Source organism: Megalopta genalis, chromosome 6 (genome assembly GCF_051020955.1).
Source record: "Megalopta genalis isolate 19385.01 chromosome 6, iyMegGena1_principal, whole genome shotgun sequence".
NCBI classification, from domain to species: Eukaryota; Metazoa; Arthropoda; class Insecta; order Hymenoptera; family Halictidae; genus Megalopta; species Megalopta genalis.
Genome location: NC_135018.1, coordinates 25,491,783 through 25,511,119, shown reverse-complemented (window position 1 = coordinate 25,511,119; position 19,337 = coordinate 25,491,783). Strand labels below are relative to the sequence as shown.

The 19,337-nt window shown below is 35.2% G+C and overlaps 1 protein-coding gene across 2 annotated transcripts in view; it reads right to left on the bottom strand.

Moving 5' to 3' along the window:
* LOC117222279 (acyl-CoA Delta-9 desaturase) overlaps window positions 1-14,343 on the bottom strand; it is a 34,515-nt gene extending 20,172 nt beyond the window's left edge. Inside the window, exon 1 of one of the 2 annotated variants that reach the window (XM_033473916.2) lies at window positions 14,077-14,343. The gene's annotated coding sequence lies outside the window, so the exon portion shown is untranslated. Of the gene's footprint in view, window positions 1-1,401; window positions 1,584-14,076 lie in introns of those variants that run through there. The other variant, XM_033473915.2, reaches the window with a different exon arrangement.
* Between the last annotated feature and the right edge of the window lie 4,994 nt (window positions 14,344-19,337).

Genomic DNA, 19,337 nt, shown 5'->3' with positions numbered 1-19,337 from the left:
GGGAAGAGGAGATATGATTATTCGAGCCTTGCACTTCGTTTTTATAATTGTTGACAATCGGCAACTATAAAGATGAGCCCCTCATAAAAATGAGTCTCGAATAATCGTATCGCCACTTCCCATATTGTCCATTTCTGTTTACAAGTTGAAGGAAAATTGGGGAAAATTTACTGTAAATATCTCATTGGAAGCATTTGAGCGTACTCTTCTACAGGAAAAGTTTGTTTCTTTCACGGTGCTAAATTCGTATCTAAAGTATATCGATTTAACACTGAAACACTTTGTACAGTCATTCGTTAAAAAAAAGTTGCAGAACTATCTAATCACGTGACAAATAAAAATTGAAGAAATCGATTCAACAGAAAAATTCGTCACTGTGCAATGAATCACTTAATTTTCATTTGCAGAAGCCAATTTTTTAATTTTATGTTGAATTGACATAATGACAATGAGTCGGTTGAATGCAAGGATAAGTAGTAGCAAATAATTTTCTTAAAAATACATATTTTGATTTCGAAACCCTTTGAACACATGAAAGCGATGCGCGAAACAAGTTACTATTTGTTCAAGATTAGGACAGTGGAGCCGATTACTGTTAGGCGACCGATTGCTGTGCTTTCGGTTTATTTTCTGGCGTATTTCGGGCGTAATTCTTTTTATCCAAAGAACTGAATAAAAAAATCCAATAAAAGAATAAAAATATTTAATATGTCTTATACGATAAATATTAAGATAATTATTATTAATTATTAAGTTAATTAAACCAAAGGTCACTTCATAGTAACCGGCCTCACTATTCTAGCGCAAAATGTGTGAAATTGACACAAAAGGATGATATTTGCGACGCTGAATTGCCAGATAGAGAGACACTTTGTTGAATTATAATTGGCTCGAAAATTTTTAATTTCGTCGAAAAATAAAAAATGTATCGGATCGACACAAGAATTACAGGATTTTCGAACGCAGCAAAATCTTTTTCGCTTGCTGTCCAGTGGAGAACTTCAAAAACTGTCAAACCGTGTCAAAAAATGAAAACGGTGTCACACTGATACAAGAATGAGAGAGACATCGTAGACTTTCACTAGATCCCCAGATGTGATAAAACTTCTTCGACTTCCAATGAATTTTCTTCCAAACTTGGAAGAAAATATTGAAGAAAATATCAAATTCGCGCATAAAAATCGACATTCACGAACCAAGACTCTGATAGAAAACACTAAGAGAACTGTCGAGATATACGTGGCAGATGAAAGAAATGTCAAATTTACGCAAGGATCGACTTCTAAGAAGGTAAATAAAATAGAACTGTTCAAGATCCCCCCGGGAAATTCGAAAATTGTCGAGACGGAAGAATAATTAAGAGTCACTTCCGCCGTACAGTAATAATAAGCGTCAACTTACTGTGAAGTAAAGCTTTCTTATTCGGCAGGCGGGTCTTCCGTTTAACAGGGATAACCGTGGAAGAATCTGCGCTCCTTTGTTTCAAGAGAGCACTGATTTTGTCACGTAGATAGCACGGCTTGGTTTAGGTCCGATCCAACCTGTCGGCGAGTTCACAACAAAATACGGAGATGCAGGAGCGTATGTCCCACTTATCCGTGCGGAAACGAAATCCCCCACGCAACGACCACGATGGGCTGTCCTAAAAGTTGACTCACGAAAAGCTACGAATTCCATCGTGGAGTCCGTGGCTGAGTGGTGGGAGCCTTGCTGTTTGCGGGGCTATTATGAGCTACTTATTAAAATGATCCCTGCGATCGGTCAATAACGATAGAATTATTGCAATAATTCTTGAATATTTCTATGCAGCTTGCAGAAGGAATGAACCCTGGCTTCCGATGCATCGGCAATTCCGTCGTCGTGTTACTTATTTACAAAGTCACATATTAGCTGAGAATTAGGTCAAGAGAATAATTAACGAAGAGTCATCGATTTACCGATGAGTTAAAACCGCCAGCTTTTTACGCGTGGTATTATTTCACGTCTCATAAATAGGTTTTTCGAGTGCATTAGGCTACGTTATCCGATAAAACGTGTAAGTGCATCTTTAACTTCTTTCTTTCTTATAAATTAGTCTACAAAAAGTTAGTTTTGTAGTAATCTACTGACGCACAGAGCTGGATCGAGGTAACTGGAGGTCACATGTTTTATTTATAAGATCAGCAAAATAACATTTGCAACAGCTGCAAAATTCATATTCGAAATAATGTGAAGAATAAAATAATGAATAATTTGTTTGCATATATTAGAAAATATGAAATTGTGAATTCGTAGATTCATTTGACTGTTAGCCAACCAAACTCTAACTTAAGATGGATGAATTTAATGGAAGATGAACGTAATAATATTGAAGAAACTGTACTAAAAGATTTAAACGAAATAGAAACTAGTACGAAATCAGTCTTCCTCGTTTTCGCAAAATACTCTCCCGTTATCCATTTTCGTGTTGTCAAGAAATATTTTAAAGATTAATTATAAATTATTATAATTTAAATATTTTACTCTTTAGATTCGGAAGACGATAATATCTTATTTGATGGAATTTTTTATTGAAAACAGTATTTAATTTCAACTGCAGAAAAATATTACGTAACACAGTGTTTCAAATATTTTCTGTCAAATAGTTTATCAGTTCTGTCGGCAAATACCGTCAATATTTTACAGTACTATTTCTTTCATAGCTACGATAATTATTTATATTTTATCATCAATAAATTCCTAGGATATGAAGGATTAGTAAATGTATACAACAGGATGGTCTTTACCGATTTCAATGGCATTGTGTCAAGCTCATCATTCTGAATAACTTTTTTCTGTACATGTCACCACCGCTCGCTTTTAGTTTTCACGAAAATTATAGTACTTCCGAGAAATGAGAGGTTCCTGAGGTCATTTGAAATAACTTTGTTCTAGCGAAATTGCAATCCGCGGTTTTGTTTACGAGTTATTAACGAAAAACAGTGACCAATGAGAGGCGAGTTTCGGCTGGCGTGACGCGGCCGAGCCAATAAACGGAACTATGCTTCGTCTGCTTGTTGGCTCCGTCGCATTGCACCAGTCTTATTGACCATTGTCTTTCGTTAATAACTCATAAACGAAGCCACGAGATGAATTTTTGCTAAGAAACAAGTTACTTCAAATGACCTCAGGAACTCCACATTTCTCGAAGGTACCATTATATTATATAATTATCATTATATTATATACGAATATTGGAGGCAGGTCGTGAATGGAAAATATGTATTGTGTATTTCTGTTTACGGCCAAGAGTCACACATTGGCCGTCAGGGCCAATACACAAATAAAGGCCTGGGAATGTATTATTGCTCAATTTCTTTTTAGATAAGTGAGATATTGAATTACAACCGCGTTTTCCCTAATGATGCGTAATCACAAGTCATAAATAATAATCAACACAATTATTTACCATTAACATCTAGAAGAGTACAATCAGTATACATACGTAAACACTTATTGTAACTTCACGTTCATACGGATTAATTGAACATGTTGATTTAATGGCGTTGAATCATAGTATGTAAAACATTCATAAATAGCATTTTTTCTATTCCGACCAATGCAGTCAGGAAAATTCGTGGTTTCTATAATATAGAAATGGATTAGAAATGTATTCATACACTTTTCAAAACAGGATAACCTTTTTATAATTGGTCCAAACGATTTAACTTTTTTCTAAGATGTTAGGCTCAGATTTCCTAAAATTCTTCGATAGCATTCGATTCGAAGTACAATAAATTCTCCCTAATTGACCCGCAAATTGTATGGAGAAATGGACAATTTTGGAAGTGGAGATATTTCTCCCTAATTTGTGCTCAGAGATTATGCATAAAAATGGACAATTTGGGAAAAGGAAATACGATTAATCGAGCCTTGCGGCTCGTTTTTATAGTAGTAACCGATTGTCAACAACTACAAAAACGAGCCGCAAGGCTCGATTAATCGTATCTCCTCTTTCCAAGTTGTCCATTTTTGTGCACAATCTGAGCGCAAAATTAGGGAGAATTTATTGTATATGACATATTCGTGAGGGTTACCTGACCATGACAACTTTCTATCCAGGTCCTATTTATCTACGCATTTTCTACAAAAAATACGCATTAACATAAACATCCGTAATCTAATTATAACAATTTGTGGATTATGAGTCAACGGAGGACACGTACGGGGAAACGGTGTCAGTCGCAGTTCATGTCGTTCATGCGAGATATGTACTTCCGTGTCGTCCGCTTTTTACGGTATAATATATGTGTATCAGAAACGGCTGTGTAATAAGAAGTTAGCGTTAATTGCACAAAGCCTTGGGGAGCCGAGCAATTAGTCACTAAATTTATATTAGTCGTTACTTCTTGCTTCTTGCAAATCGAGGATTATCGACACAAGCCACTTAATGATGCACGAAACAGGGTGACTTCATTAGTCATCACTAGACTGCGAATTTTATGTATTTATAACAAAAATGAGTAAGTGCAATTAATAAAGTAAGTAAATGCAATTAATAAAGTTCTTAAAGAAAGATAGCAATCTCTGAGTGGCTTCTGTTTCTTGCAACGAATGTAAAACTTTTTTACTATGCATAATTCTCCGGAATCTAGTCATCGCTGTAATGCAAAATGTAACGAATTCGTGATTTTCTAAAGCGTTGGTTATGCTATTTTCAACGGTGTTGTGGTATCTTCACTAGCGTTCCTAATTGAAAAATAACACAATTGAATGGTTCGTAATGTTCTTGCCGAGACTGTGCTTACCATCTCGCATCATTTGATAAGTATAGGCTCTAAGAATAGAGTATTAAAAAAGAGCTCGGAGCGTAATGACAAACAACATACAATAGAACAATTGCACTAGAGTCTAGCGCTCGGAGTGCTTCGGAACGCAACATTGGGCTCCGCCTCCCGAATACCGCCGCAGCGTCGCATTCCCCGCGTTGCTTCCATCGGCTGTGAGCGAGGCGCTGCGGCGGTAGCCAGGAGGCGGAGCCAAATGTTGCGTTCCGAAGCGTTCCGAGCACTGCATTAGACGACGAGAATAGGAGTACAAAAAAGAAAAGAGAAAAGAATTGGAACGTCCTTTCAATTTACAGAAATCGGAAGAACTTCTTTTATTTTTTCAAAATTTTTATGAATACTTCCGAATGCGAAAAGATTCACAGATAAAAAGGTGAAAAGACGAGTGTTCTTTATCTTTTTCTGTCGTTCCAAGTAATAGCAAAATGAAAAAAAATAAAGGGTATTTTAGACATTGTACGGTAAACTACGGTAAAACGTACATTAAACGAAAATTCAAGTATTTAGTCTAGTTCTGAGAAAATTATTGCATTTTAAAAAGTGTTCCTTAACTCCTGCCTGTAACTTGATAATGCCGTCGGTTTATGTGAACGGTTGTCAATACCTTAAAAATAATCTGCCACTTGCAAAGTTTTACTTCAAAATGTAGACTGATTTACGACAGCGAAATATTCTCCGATGTAGTAAATTCTATTTAAACTATGTATCACATCATTACGTGTAGCTACACGGAACAGAAAGAAATCTTGTTTACGGCAACAAAGTGATTGAGTTTGCAAGACGGTTAAGCAATCGCTGCGCTGCAGCGAAGCGACAATCGAAGGCGTGAAGAAGTTTCGCAACTTCCCCGGTCGTTAACATTTTCGAAATGTACCATAATAGTAGTTATCGTGTGCTAGAAAATTAATGACACTTTTATGTGAAATAGTAACATTCATAATTATTGAATTTTGTTGATTAAAAACGTTGCCACAAGAGAGTGAACATCGAAACATTAGTAAACCTGAACTCTTTACGAGATGGTGATGATCGTTGATAATAGATAAGTATTTTTCACCGAAACATAGAAATACATTAATTTGTTAACGATTGTTGACACTTTTGTTTAAAACATAAAGTGAATTTTCGTAACTGATTTGACACATAAAAATGACATTTCCATTCTAAACCGTTTTAAACAGTTGAAAATATTCTGACGGCAACGTATAAAAATGCATAAAAATAGGTAAGTGAAGTACAAATAATGAAACGTTCAAGGAGGATTTAAAAACATTTTTAGACAGTTCTTGATGTATTGAAGCTATTAAGAGAATGTGCAGACTCATTTTTCTACCGCTTCCCGCTTCCCGCAGTTGATTTAGATAATTTTCATTTGGTGTAAAGATTCGAAACCTGCTAATTATACATATTACTGAACACGATGACCAACTAATTAATAAACTTATATTCTGGTGAAACTTTTATTACCGTTATTAGAAGAGATAAATATCATTATCCGTAATTTCAACTTCAGCAAATTAACAATGGAATAAAATATGATCCTCAAGTTTTTGTAGAGTTTAATGCGTTATAATAATGCGTTATAAGAGCAAACTCAAGTTCTTTTTTACATATTAGGTAATTTAATAACAAGAAACAAGCCTGAAAATATTTACCGCAGTTCAGCATAATCGTCGCTCGGATATTGACCTGTAATTTATCAAGTAGGCGAACGGATGGTTGCATAATAGAAGATAGTTTCCGTCGATAATTCCTCTCTTAACGGCGAACGTATAGAGTTCTAGGAAGAAAACGAAATCTGTTCAAAGACAACAAAGGAAACAAAAATTCGGAACCTGTTGAACATACTTCTACATATTTCTGTAATTGTAGACGCGTTTCTAATTGTTTCAAAGCTGTTTCGTTGGCAGATTCGCGATGTCGGAAGAACGAACTGTTATCGTCATTTCTGCGAAACGATTCTCTCGAATGTCCCGAATACTATATAGAAACCGCAGAAAAACCCTATGTCGTTCTAGCAAACATTTGTCGTCCATAAACATCCAGTGCATCCACTAATATTGAATTTTAGCAGACCGGATACCATAGGCTTGTCAAGGCTGCATTTTCCGGTCGAGATAAATGTAGCAAATCTTTCACTATATCGTTTAAACCGGCAAATTACGCGCGTTTTTGAATACAACTAAAATAAAATAAATCGAATATCATCTAGGAAAATTCAGTTAAGGTTATGTCCCAATTTTTGGGAATTTTTCAAAGGAACGGTAGTCTAATATTCGAAGAATGTACTTAAATTTTTTAAAGCAATAATATTAATTTTCTTCGAGGTTAGAGCGGTAGAAACAAGAGCGTTTCTAAACAACGTTTATTTCTGGCAAACATGATTCTCGCAATGTTAATAAATCGAAAATTCACACCATCGTTCGTAAAAATTAAAGTGTACGTAACTTTGTATTAGAAGAGGACATTTTTTACGTTTACCGCAGTTTCCTCCAATCATTTATTTGTGAAATTATCGAATGTTCTAAAATAGCCGGACAATTCGTACACAATAAATTCTCCCCAATTGTCCTTTAGCTTGTAAACAAAAATGGGAAATTTGGGAAGAGGAGATACGATTATTCGAGCCTCGCGGCTCGTTTTTACAGTTGTTGACAAAAACGAGCCGCGAGACTCGAATAATCGTATCTCCTCTTTCAAAATTGTTCATTTTACCATAGAATGTGCTGGTCGATTAGGGAGAATTTACTGTACCGGTTTTCTACTGTATCTAAGGAAAAGATTTCGAATAAACTTTTCCATGTAATGGAGCACAACTTTTCAGAACCGTGCGAAGTTCACAAATCATCTAAGTTAGGTTCGATTAAGATCTATCATTACAGCAACACAAGATCTGACCTAAATCAATGCTCGTCCCAAAATACTTTCAAATTCCATAAAAAGATACCGTAGAAAAGTACTTCAACTGTACTCCATGCGTAACCTAAATAACTTCGTGACAAGAAACCGCTGAATTTCCAACAAAACATCCTGCAATATTCTGCAGTTATGCAGTTTATGAGCATACAGAACGGAACAGAACGGAATTAATGGCAATACCCCTGTAAATGGCAGTTGACCGTGTAAAACATTTACAATGGGAGTGAATTGTCTGTAAACATTCCATGACCTTGACGAGAGTCGAAAAGGTTAACGAAGAATTCTTCGGCATGTGGAGAGCAGAAAGAAACTTTCACGCAAATCGATTCCATCCCAGATTCGTCAACCGAACGACCTCAAAACGAGATTACCGCCAAATAGTCGTTGAAGTGTCCAATTTTTTTACCAGTTAGGACTAATAAAGGGAGGTTGCAGTCGTTGCTGGTTCATCGATTTTGATACAACTTTTTTTCTGACGAATCTGAAGCAGAAATTAATGGTCCATAGTTTGACGTTTCACCGATACTCGTTACTTACGAAGATATTTTTGCGTTTAATCTTTATGATTTGCACGCTATTTTACAACTACACTAAATTATCTCAGCTTAGAAATAGAAATGGACAATTTGGGAAAGGAGGTACGATTATTCGAGCATTGCGGCTCGTTTTTATAGTTGCCGATTGTCAACAACTATAAAAACCGCTCGAATAATCGTACCTCCTCTTCCCAAATTGTCCACTTTTGTGTGCAATCTGAGCGTCAATTAGGGTGAATTTACTGTACATACACGGCATTACTCGTTAAGGGAAGAAACAACTACAATTGATTGCTAATCGATGTAGAAAATTCTTATTTTGCATAAAGATCCACTTCGTTAACCCTAGAAAGATAACCATATGACAACGTACGTAAAAGATAACCATACGCTTCAGAGGCGCATGCTTTTCTAAGGCGTCAATTTTATACTAACAATGGATATTTATTTAAGTTAATTTAGTCATTTTAAAGGTTTGGCATTATTGTAAAAATAAAATGCATTTATATTATATTTTTTTATATTTTAAGTAATTTTAAACTTAAATCACTAGACCTCTATGAAAAATTAACAAAAATCAACAGTCTTCGCAGGCGCCTCTGCGACGTAGGTTATCTTTCTCGGGTTAATACCTCGATTCTCAGAGTTTTTGGATCACATTTGAAAATTAGTTTTTGTTATAATCTACTAAATATGCAAAACTATGTTAAGGTTATTTAACTAAAGCAATTGTCATTTTATGCCCTCCGGTGTTGCCGTTAACGCGTTAAGCTGCTGTCAATCGCAACAAGACTATGAAGTTCATCCAAGAATGTAAGAATCCAACTATGTAATTGCCAAATCGCGATCTCTAGAATCCCAATTTCACTCATTCAGGGAACAGAAAGTTCGATGTTAATCACCTTTATCCCAATTTTAGCGGCAGAACAGCTTCGAAACTGAGACTGTCGTAGAACACCTAACATTCTATGAACCGTTCGACCGAACTCAAGGATGGTAGACACAATCGATTTTCACGGCAGGGATCTAAAGCAATTTGTCAAGATGCTGAGAATACCAGAGCAAATTTTTCATCCGAAGTTCTAAATGGACTACGGTAAATGTACAGTTAGCCGCAAAATTATTCGCCCGCCTAAAGCCTAAAGTATTCGACATAGGGGAAGAAATTCAAAGAAAATTAGGAATTCATGTTTTAAATAAAAAATTATTACATTAAAAGAAGAACGGTGTTTTTGAAAATGTTTTCAAAACAATTTCAATATGAACGTGTCAGGCGGATGAATAGTTATATTTTCATGGTTTACCATGCAGAAAACACGTGAGGACCAGATAAGCAACATTGTTAAGTTTCGACAAGAAGCACCGATGAAGTAATACAGGTAATCGCGCATGAAAGAGAAATATTTTTTCTCATGGAGCGTAAAAGTATTTTAATGAACTGGAGAAAAGAATAGAGAACATAAGTAAATAGAAACAAACACATAATACGATGCGAAATTATATACTAATTTACGATTTTTCTTGTATTCCAGAATAACGCTTATCACTTGTTCGTTGAGAATGAATTTCTTATAAATGTGCGAATTTCTTATAACAATCACAACTACTCGTTAATATTAAAAATTTTATAAACAGTACTACACAAATAACACGCTTTAACCAGTTAGCTATTGGGTCACTCAAATGTGTCGCCAACAATGAGCAACGTTGAGTATACTACCCACGACGCAGACATTATATCAAACTTTTTCATAATAATTATTTATATTTTTCTATTTGTTATCTTTGTCTTATCATTTTGTCGTGACCTACAAACATTCAAAACAACTTAAAATTTACGGATACAATTCAATTCCCACTAAAATAGCGATCCAAACAAACAAATTGCAACAATTTCGTTCGTACGACGAGTATACTCGTCATAACACAAAATACAGTAATTCCTGCATGACGAGTATAGTCGTCAAAAACAGCTAATTGGTTAAATTAGGCAACATATGATAACACAGCACACAGTAACAACATAACCGTTGCAGAATATTATAAACGTAATACATATACGTATGTATGGAATAAATAGAAACACTATAAAATATGTATTCGCAAAATATGAACTTGTTATAAGGTGCGCTTGTACCGTGTTCACGACGATACACACATCAAGATGAAGTTCGTCGGCTAGCTGTTATCAGAAGTGGATGATTACCGATTAATAAATTAATTAATAAAACATTGCAGATAATCTGCTGTTTAATACACAAGCTTGTTGTTGTAAGTTATACGCGTACAGGACCTCGAGGCAGGGAAAATGGCGCGCGTGACATTGAAAAAGTTGGCAGAAGAGGAGTCGCGCGCGGCGCTCCGATTTTTGCTGTGTGACAGATGGAAAGGTACACGGGAAGAAACTTTCTCCGACGATCGAATCTCGTTAAACCCGTTCGTCCGTCGAACAACGGCGTAAGATAAAAATGTCGGCGGACACGTGGAGGGACGATTAAGAGAGCAGAGAGCCAAGAAGAGACTGAAAGAGAGAGGATGGTGGAGTGGGGATCGGAGAAAATGAAAAACGAAACGTGGAACGCGGCGTGTCGGAGGAAGCTCGAAGGTGAGGTTCCGTTCGGAACGGAACGGGCTAGACTTTCGACGCCCGGAGGCAATTAAGGCTGTCAAACGGTACCCAGCACGTGGCTGCCTGCGCACCTCGGGACTCTCCTTCGTAGAAACAACATGGAAAAAGATGCTAACGAAAACAAAGTCCTGCGTGCCGTACCACTTTCGAAACCGGGACCACGATTCTTATTTTTTTGTCCCGCGAATGTTTTGCCAGAATATTGCCGGGTTCGCAAATCTTCCGCTTTGACGAATGTAGCACCCGTAACAGTGCCGTTGCTTTTCTTTCATGGGCCGAGCGCGATCCCGAGAAGACATCTTGGATCTTTTTCCCCGGAGAGAAATAATTTCTGTTCGGAATTCTTGCTGTTTTACGAGCTACGAATTATTACCGGGAGCTTGTACGGCAATTAGGACATCGGATGCTTTGCATTGCTCGCACGGCCGAGATGAAACTGGACGAACATTGGTCGTACGTATCCGTAAAGAAGAGGATAATCAACGCTTTGACTTCTATGTCATCGTAAGAACGTTGAGAACGCGATCGGTTCGCGAAGCAGTTGTTGCGATCCGCAAACAGCTGTCGCAAGAAACTACTAATTCATTAATTCGAGTGTGTACTATCGTATAACATCGTACACGACCGCACAGAGAGAGTTTATAAACATTAGGATATTTCGTACTCTGTAATGATGGTTGTAGGAACGTAATCGGACAGTAATATACATATGTAATTGTAATCGTTATATATACCGTAACGATGATGTACGGTGTAGATAATTGTAGAGTAACAGTAATCTAATAATAAACGATATATTTTAGCTGATAATTGCAATTTTCTTTTATTATCTGACTATTTCTGTAATTTGTCAGCTTCAAATGTTTAAACTGTTTAAACTCGGTTAAAAAAGAAAGGAACTTTCGATAACTTATTGGCCAATCTGTGTGTAGGAATTTTTAAAAATTAACTTTGGATTTCGGCGAAATTAATAAGTGTTAGAAAAATGAATAAATATACATTGAACGAAAATGAATACATAGATACGCGTTGTACGAAAACGGGTAGATATGCATATTTTTTCGCTACATTTATTAGGCGTCCAAAGCAACATTTTTTATATTACGAGTACAAAAAGAGAGAAAGCGCTTGAATCGTGAATATGCATTCAATCTTAGTTTATTGCCATTAGTCACTTCGAGTGTGATTCTATTCTACCGATGCATGGATAAGAAAAAAACGAATAAGAAAGAAGTTCGGTAATTAGTAATGACATAGAATTCTTTCTAGGACATCCTAATATTTGTATAGAAATGTAAAGGATCTTCGTACCGACCATATGTTCCCAATTTCCACATGGATGAAGCCTTACTGCGAACGTTTATACCACTTATTAACACTTTTTCACTAATTAATGAATTTGGTATTGTTCAGAACTTTCTGTTTTTATGAATAGTTCTGCCATATAAGACCGTTTAAAAAATATTGTAAATAATCATAAATACGGGAATACAGAACTTCGGGTGTTGTTATTATTATACTGCTTGCTTTTATGTAAGTTCTGAATTGTATTCATTATATTACGAAAAAAAAAATAAGAAGAAAATTTCGCCAAAAAAGAAGATATTCTACATCACAAGGAGAAAGTAGAGATGCCATTAATCTTTGTTATTGTATTAGGTCTACCGGAAAGTTCTGTCTGATAATGTCATTGCAAATTTCGATAGGTGCGCACATGTTCATTTGAGACATATATTTTTGAAAAATGTTGCTCACAAATTGCCATCACGCTGGCAAGAAGTCATAAGTAACGACGGAAATTATATTGTACAATAAATATTACTAAATTTATGAAAAATCTATTATTTCCTTTTATTTCTCAAACGGACAGAACTTTCCGGTAGACCTAATATCAGTTCTCTGCTAGTTTAATGTAGATTCCGCAAATGCTTAAAAATCCACAGTCTAGTAATTATAGCATGAATAATAAGAAAGAAAGCGATTAACGTTAAATTAAAAGTTCTACGAAATAGTACAAGGTGAATACTACAATACTTTTCGAAATTGTATCCTGAATGGAAACATGATGAATTTACAATTTAAAGTTCCTTCAAATGAAAATTACCATATTGCTTTTTAGTTTTCATAAAAAAACTGATCCTTTTGAAGAGCAGCCGCCTTGAGAATAATGCAAAGTCTCTCGCAAAGGACAGAAGTATGGCAGAGCATCGTTCAAGCATTAAATCTACATACGAGTTACATACATTTTGAAATGTATCTGCCGGAAGCTGTCTTTCACGAGGGACGAATCAACCTGTATGTGCGATTATGCAAACTGTATGCGTGTCGGTAATTGTAACAAGGTGATCAACTTATATGTTTTTATTCTACGATTAACGAGAGATACGCAGCTTAGATCAAAGGAACAGATTTAGGAGACCGTCAAGAGAGATAAGTCAGTGAAATAGGCCACGTGCATGACAGAAAGTAGGTGCGACGAGCATGTGACTTCGAAGTTACACCAAAGCACAGTGTAGGGTTAAAGTATTAGTTTTACATTTTTAAAAAGAAATTGTCTGTATTCAAGTTATTTTTTATTATGAGAAAGTTATTCGGTCTTCCAAAGATGAAAGTTAATAAATATTTACAAGTTCATGAAAATCATGTCTTTTTAAAAATAAATTTAGCTAAAAAATGACTGATATCATCAACCCAATTCGAACCACAAAATATCCTAAACCACTTTATGGAAAACTATATAAGTCTTAAAAATATTTTTGCAGGTATCTCGGAAACAGAAGATCATTGATATCGATTAGATGCAACCTCGTCTCTACAATCACCCCCTTCGTTATAAACGTTCAAGATCGAAAGGTGGTATTTTTTGTAAATATCTAACCCTGGTTCCACAGTGCTTAAACAATTAACAATACATTTCATGCACATAACACAACGACAATCCCAAGATGCACACCAACAAAATGTGCTATTCATTTGTCGATTCCCCGAAAAATCAATGCTTGCAACAGCACCGATCGGACTCCCCGACATTCGACTCCATCTCTGTAATCAGTGACGTTTCGAAACTAACGTTTGAGAAATACAAAAAAAAAGGGAAAAGATAAGGGTATAAAGGGTTAAAACAACCACCTCATAAAGAAGCATCACGTGTCCAATATTCTTTGCACCAGTCGCCATAGAAACTTACCTTAGACGTGCGAGGCAGATATCGCTAGCTCAATAACGTGGCGGCGCTTGCTAAAATTCACGAATCGAACCAGACTCGTCGAAGAACCGAAATTAGGTTGGCCGCGGAACAACATTATTCATGGGTGTCTCTAACGCGCGCAAGTGTACCACCTTTCACTCGTCAACCGTCGGAATCTTCCAAAAAAAGCCGGCTGGATGGGACACAGGGCCGAAATTCGAGTATCGAGATGAACGGTGCTTAGTTTTGAACGAAGGTTGGGGTTGGCTGCGCCACTGTCGGAGGTTGCAGCAGCCATCGAACCGCCCCCTGGACTGGGACTAGCTGCCAATCATTCTCCCTCTCTCTCTCTCTCTCTCTCTCTCTCTCTCTCTCTCTCTCTCTCTCTCTCTCTCTCTCTCTCTCTCTTCTCTCTCTCTCTCTCTTTCTCTCTCTCTCTCTCTCTCTCTCTCTCTCTCTCTCTCTCTCTCTCTCTCTCTCTCTCGTTTAAGGGAACCTAGATTTTTCTGCGTCGTGCTCGAGAGCAGAGGCCAGGTGCATGCGCACTGACCCCGTAAAATCCAAAATTCTCTAGGAAAGAAAGTATTTAACTTGATTTAAAGATACGACGCGTTTCCCTGGCCGGTTAGATTGATCCGTGGCGCTACTGCTGCTGTTTCCAGGGACGCCGGGGTCTAACAATGCCCATATTTCAGCTTTATAGAATGCTCCAGCTTTATAAAGAATATTGAATATATTATTGGTCTTAGTTGCTTTCAAATGCACGTCACAATTTTTAGGGATAATGGTTTGGTAGATGCTTGTTGGGTAGCTGGCTGGTAGTGCTACCAGCGGGTGGTAAATGCGACGGATTCTGTTGCTGGATAAGGTAATCGGAATTCTCCAACGTTGCACGCAGTCTTCGACACTCTATTCTCTGTTCGCATTTGGATTTCTCAGAATTATTCTGATCCTTTCGTATCTAGCATACGAATAAAAGTATCAACAAATATAACTGAGAATGTAGACAAAAAAATTATGTAATAACAATAATAAATTAGATATTTCTAATATAATTTTTTATGATTTTTCAAACCTGTTTGTCGCATAACATGTGTATATTATTGTAGTCAAATCACGTATCAATATCTGTTACGGTTCAAATGTTATACAAAAACATTACTATATGCTTCCATCCAGACCGCTGAAAAGATTATAATTATTTACAATAATTATAATTATTATTTACATTATCTACATTATTATTTACAATAATTATAATCTTTTCAGCGGTCTGGATGGAAGCATATAGTAATGTTTTTGTATAACATTTGAACCGTAACAGAAATCTTATTTAAACAGATATTTACACATTTAGAAAGTAAACGATAATTTGTAAAATTATATTTAAACAATCTTTTATATCAAAGATATCAATCAAAATTAATTAAAAATTATAGCTTGATAAATACAAAAAATATTTAATTATCTAACATTAAGAATGATTATTTTTTAAATGTTTTTAGTGAGAATATCATTGCAATACCTCCAATGGTTCAAAAGTTATAAGAATATGTCACTGAATTTCTGGATCCGGAGAATATTTCTATTTAAATTGAGTTTCTTTTTCATCCTTAATAGAAAAAGCCGGTGGCTCCATCTCGTATTTATCAATCAGCTACGCATCTCTAGATAATACCATTTCTGTAACGAAATCTGTATAGAGATCAGCAGATACCGAGCTGCTGAATCCGCAAAGTCACGTGATTACCCAAGGTTTCAAGGTTTCCTGACGTATTGTAGCAACTTGATTGCTTTTAATCGGATAGTGCTTGCAGATATTCCACAAAATACACAAACGATATATATATATATATATATATATATATATATATATATATATATATATTTCTGTTTTTTATACATTAAAATGTGAAATAAAATATTTCGATCTCGTATTATGAACAGTATTGACAAAATTTGGTGGTATTGAAAATACATCAGGGAGAAAATTATTATTAGACTCAGGATTGTATGCATTTATTTTTTGCAATCAATATATTTTTATTTGACATAAAATTCACAGTCTCGTTATTATTATTCCATATATTGTATCTTAAATATATTTGTCTAGTGTTTTTGTGCATTTCGTGCATCTACTGAGGGTTGCAGCCAGCTATCGAACTACCCCCTCAATTACGACTAGATAAAGGTTTAAGACAAAAACTCAAATAAAATAAAAAAATGTCGAGGAAATTCATTATGTTAATTTTTAGATCGCTAGGTTTCTACAAAAAGTGCACATAGTTTTGAATGACATTGATTTGGGTAGATGACTATTGGATGGCTGGTAGGTGCTGACAATGTATCTGCTGGCAGGTGCCGACAAATGTTATAAGTTCTGTTGGCAGGTGAGGTATCTGTAATCTTTCGTTACTGGATTGGTTTCAGTGCTGAGTAATGTTTGTAGGAAACTATTAAATCTTTTTTTAAATGCTACCACAAGTGATCGTTGTTATATGAAATATTATATTTTAAATAGAAAGTGAAATTTTTACAATTGAAATATTTTTATTTTGCCAATTCTACAGCATAAACTTTGTATTATAAATAGCGTAAGATATTTCTTAGGAATGTAAACAGACCAAGGAGAGAATTATTATTAGAATGCAAGAATTCATAATATTTATGAATCAGTCCAACGAAATGAAACAGTTTTTCAATTCTACGAAGCGATATAATTTGTGTATTGTAATTTGATCTCGCAAATTGTTATCATCATCGAAATATTATTAATCACCTTCGAATCAATAAGTGACCTTGAGTAATTTGAACGCCGCGTTATGGACGTCACAGTTTCCATTCCAGAGTCTGTTAAAATGATGAAGAAAATCGTACTTAAACTTTTTAAGGGTCACTGAAAACGGGGAACTTCCCTCTACGAGAACAACTCTAAACAAATTCCCGAAACAATTTTTTGAACTCGGTCAATTTGTTTCAAGCTAAATTTTAAATGGCAAAACAAATAATAGCAGTTTAAATAGCGACAATCTTTCGGTCTTTTAGTGTAAAAATAATATTTAATAGTAGAAATGGTATTTAATAGGTAACAATAAAAAGAAAATACATTAGAATAGATAAATTATTTCTCTCTCTCTCTCTCTCTCTCTCTCTCTCTCTCTCTCTTTCTTTCAAATTTGTAGTATCAAACGTAAGAATTTTCATCCTGTATATATTTTAATTTTACTGGTCTAACGCAAGTTATTTATTTAACATATGTGACTATAAATAAGTAAAGAATAAAAGATAGATCTTTTATGAAAATATTTTCGCCAGGAGTAATAAATACAGTGGATGCAGAAAGTATTCGTACACCTTTTAAAACAGAATAACATTTTTATAATTAGGCCAAGCAGTCTAAATTTTGTTTGGGATGCTAGAGGGATTAATTTACTAGACAATGACTAAGAAATTATTTTCAAAAATTGCAATTTGTTGGCATGATGACAGAATTAAAAAATTACGTTTTTTAACTTTTTCATCCGAGCCTATAACGAAAATTTAAAAATGCATTTCTGAAAATAATTTTTTAGCCGTTGTCTAATAAATCACTCTAACATCCCCCCCCCCCCAAAAAAAATGTAGATCGCTTGGCCTAATTATAATAAAATTATTATATACGAATACTTTCTACACCCACTGTACCTATTCGATTCTCTCTTTCATTTAATTGTAGCAAAACATCGTAAGAGTTCCAAGGGCGTTGAAACCAAAGCGATTTACTTGATGCCCTCTTTGCCGCAGGTTCAACGAGATCATTTATCGTGGAAGGAACTCTCGGGGAAGCGACGTTGAACATAATGTCAAGGTTGATTCAAGTTAGCTCGAAGGATCGGGAAGTATGCAAACTATCGTCGAGCTGTTCAGTGCGGAACAGAACAACGTAACTCATCGTTTGTTCACCTATTTTACATAGATAACAAAATACGAATGTAAATAAGAACATAATGCTATCTAAGTTCAAATAAATTTACGCGACGATATATTTCGTTTCGTGAAAATAGTATAACGCGTATATTTAAAATCGCTTTACTTATACTTATAGCATAACTATACTTGTACTCTATAGAAATTCGTTTAATAAAGTGACTTGTCATGAATATTAAATATCGTATATTAATCAATTTGTTGTGCAGCTGTTCTATAGTTACCATATCTCTATCTTTAAAATATCTTACAATGAAAAATTCTGTATCACACTGATAATCGAAATAACGGCCACTTCGATCAAGTACTGCAGATTTATAAGGCATTAATGACAGGTGTTGGGTGGACACCAGTTTCGTCAACAAACATGTAACACCTGGTACACATGGAAATTTTTTCGTAGTCACGTGTAAAGTTTCGTCTTACACACGATTGGTCCGTTATTAAGAATTGAAGTCTGACAGTGTATTTGTGAGAGGAGGACAGCATCGTTTAGGCTAATCTTTGGTGGTATACATGTTGTCGAATATCATCTACGCAATAATTTTTTTCAAACTAGAATAAACGATTTGAATTTTTCTGTTTTAGATGATAGAGGAACTAGTATACTAGACAATGACTAAACTATTTTGTTACAATTTTGCTACTACTTGGAATGATAAAACAAAATAAAAAACGCTCGTTTTTCAAATCTTTTATCCGAGCCTCTAATGAAAGTTTCAAAAAAATGCGTTTCGTAGTTCTCGGTAAGTTATACGCGTGCTGAAAATTTCATCGAAATCGGTTAACGCAAAGTCAAGTTGATAACGTTAAAAGATTGTAAAAGCTGCAAATTCCTTACGCTTATTGGTCGAAAGTATCAAAAATCAGGACGAAACTGCGATTTTTGCATTTTATTTTGATTTCGGTGAAATTTTTAACATGCATATAATAATATGCATATATAACTTACCGAGATCTATAAAACGCATTTTTTGTATTTTCGTTATAGGCACAGATGAGAAAGTTATAAAACGAGAGTTTTCTCTTTTCTTTTGTCATTCTAAACAATAATAAAATTTTAAAAAAGCATTCTAGTTGTGCTCTAGTAGACTGGTCGCTCTATCACCTAAAAAAAAAATCAAGTCGTTTAGTCCAGTTCAAAAAAAGATACCTTTTGAAAAGTATCCGAATATTAACGGGAGTCACTGTGAATCATCGAGATCAACGAAACCCACGTTTTAAATGTATATCCTAGCCTCAGGTAAACTTTTGAAAAAACTTCTTTACACATCCTCCAGTAAATTGGTCCCTTG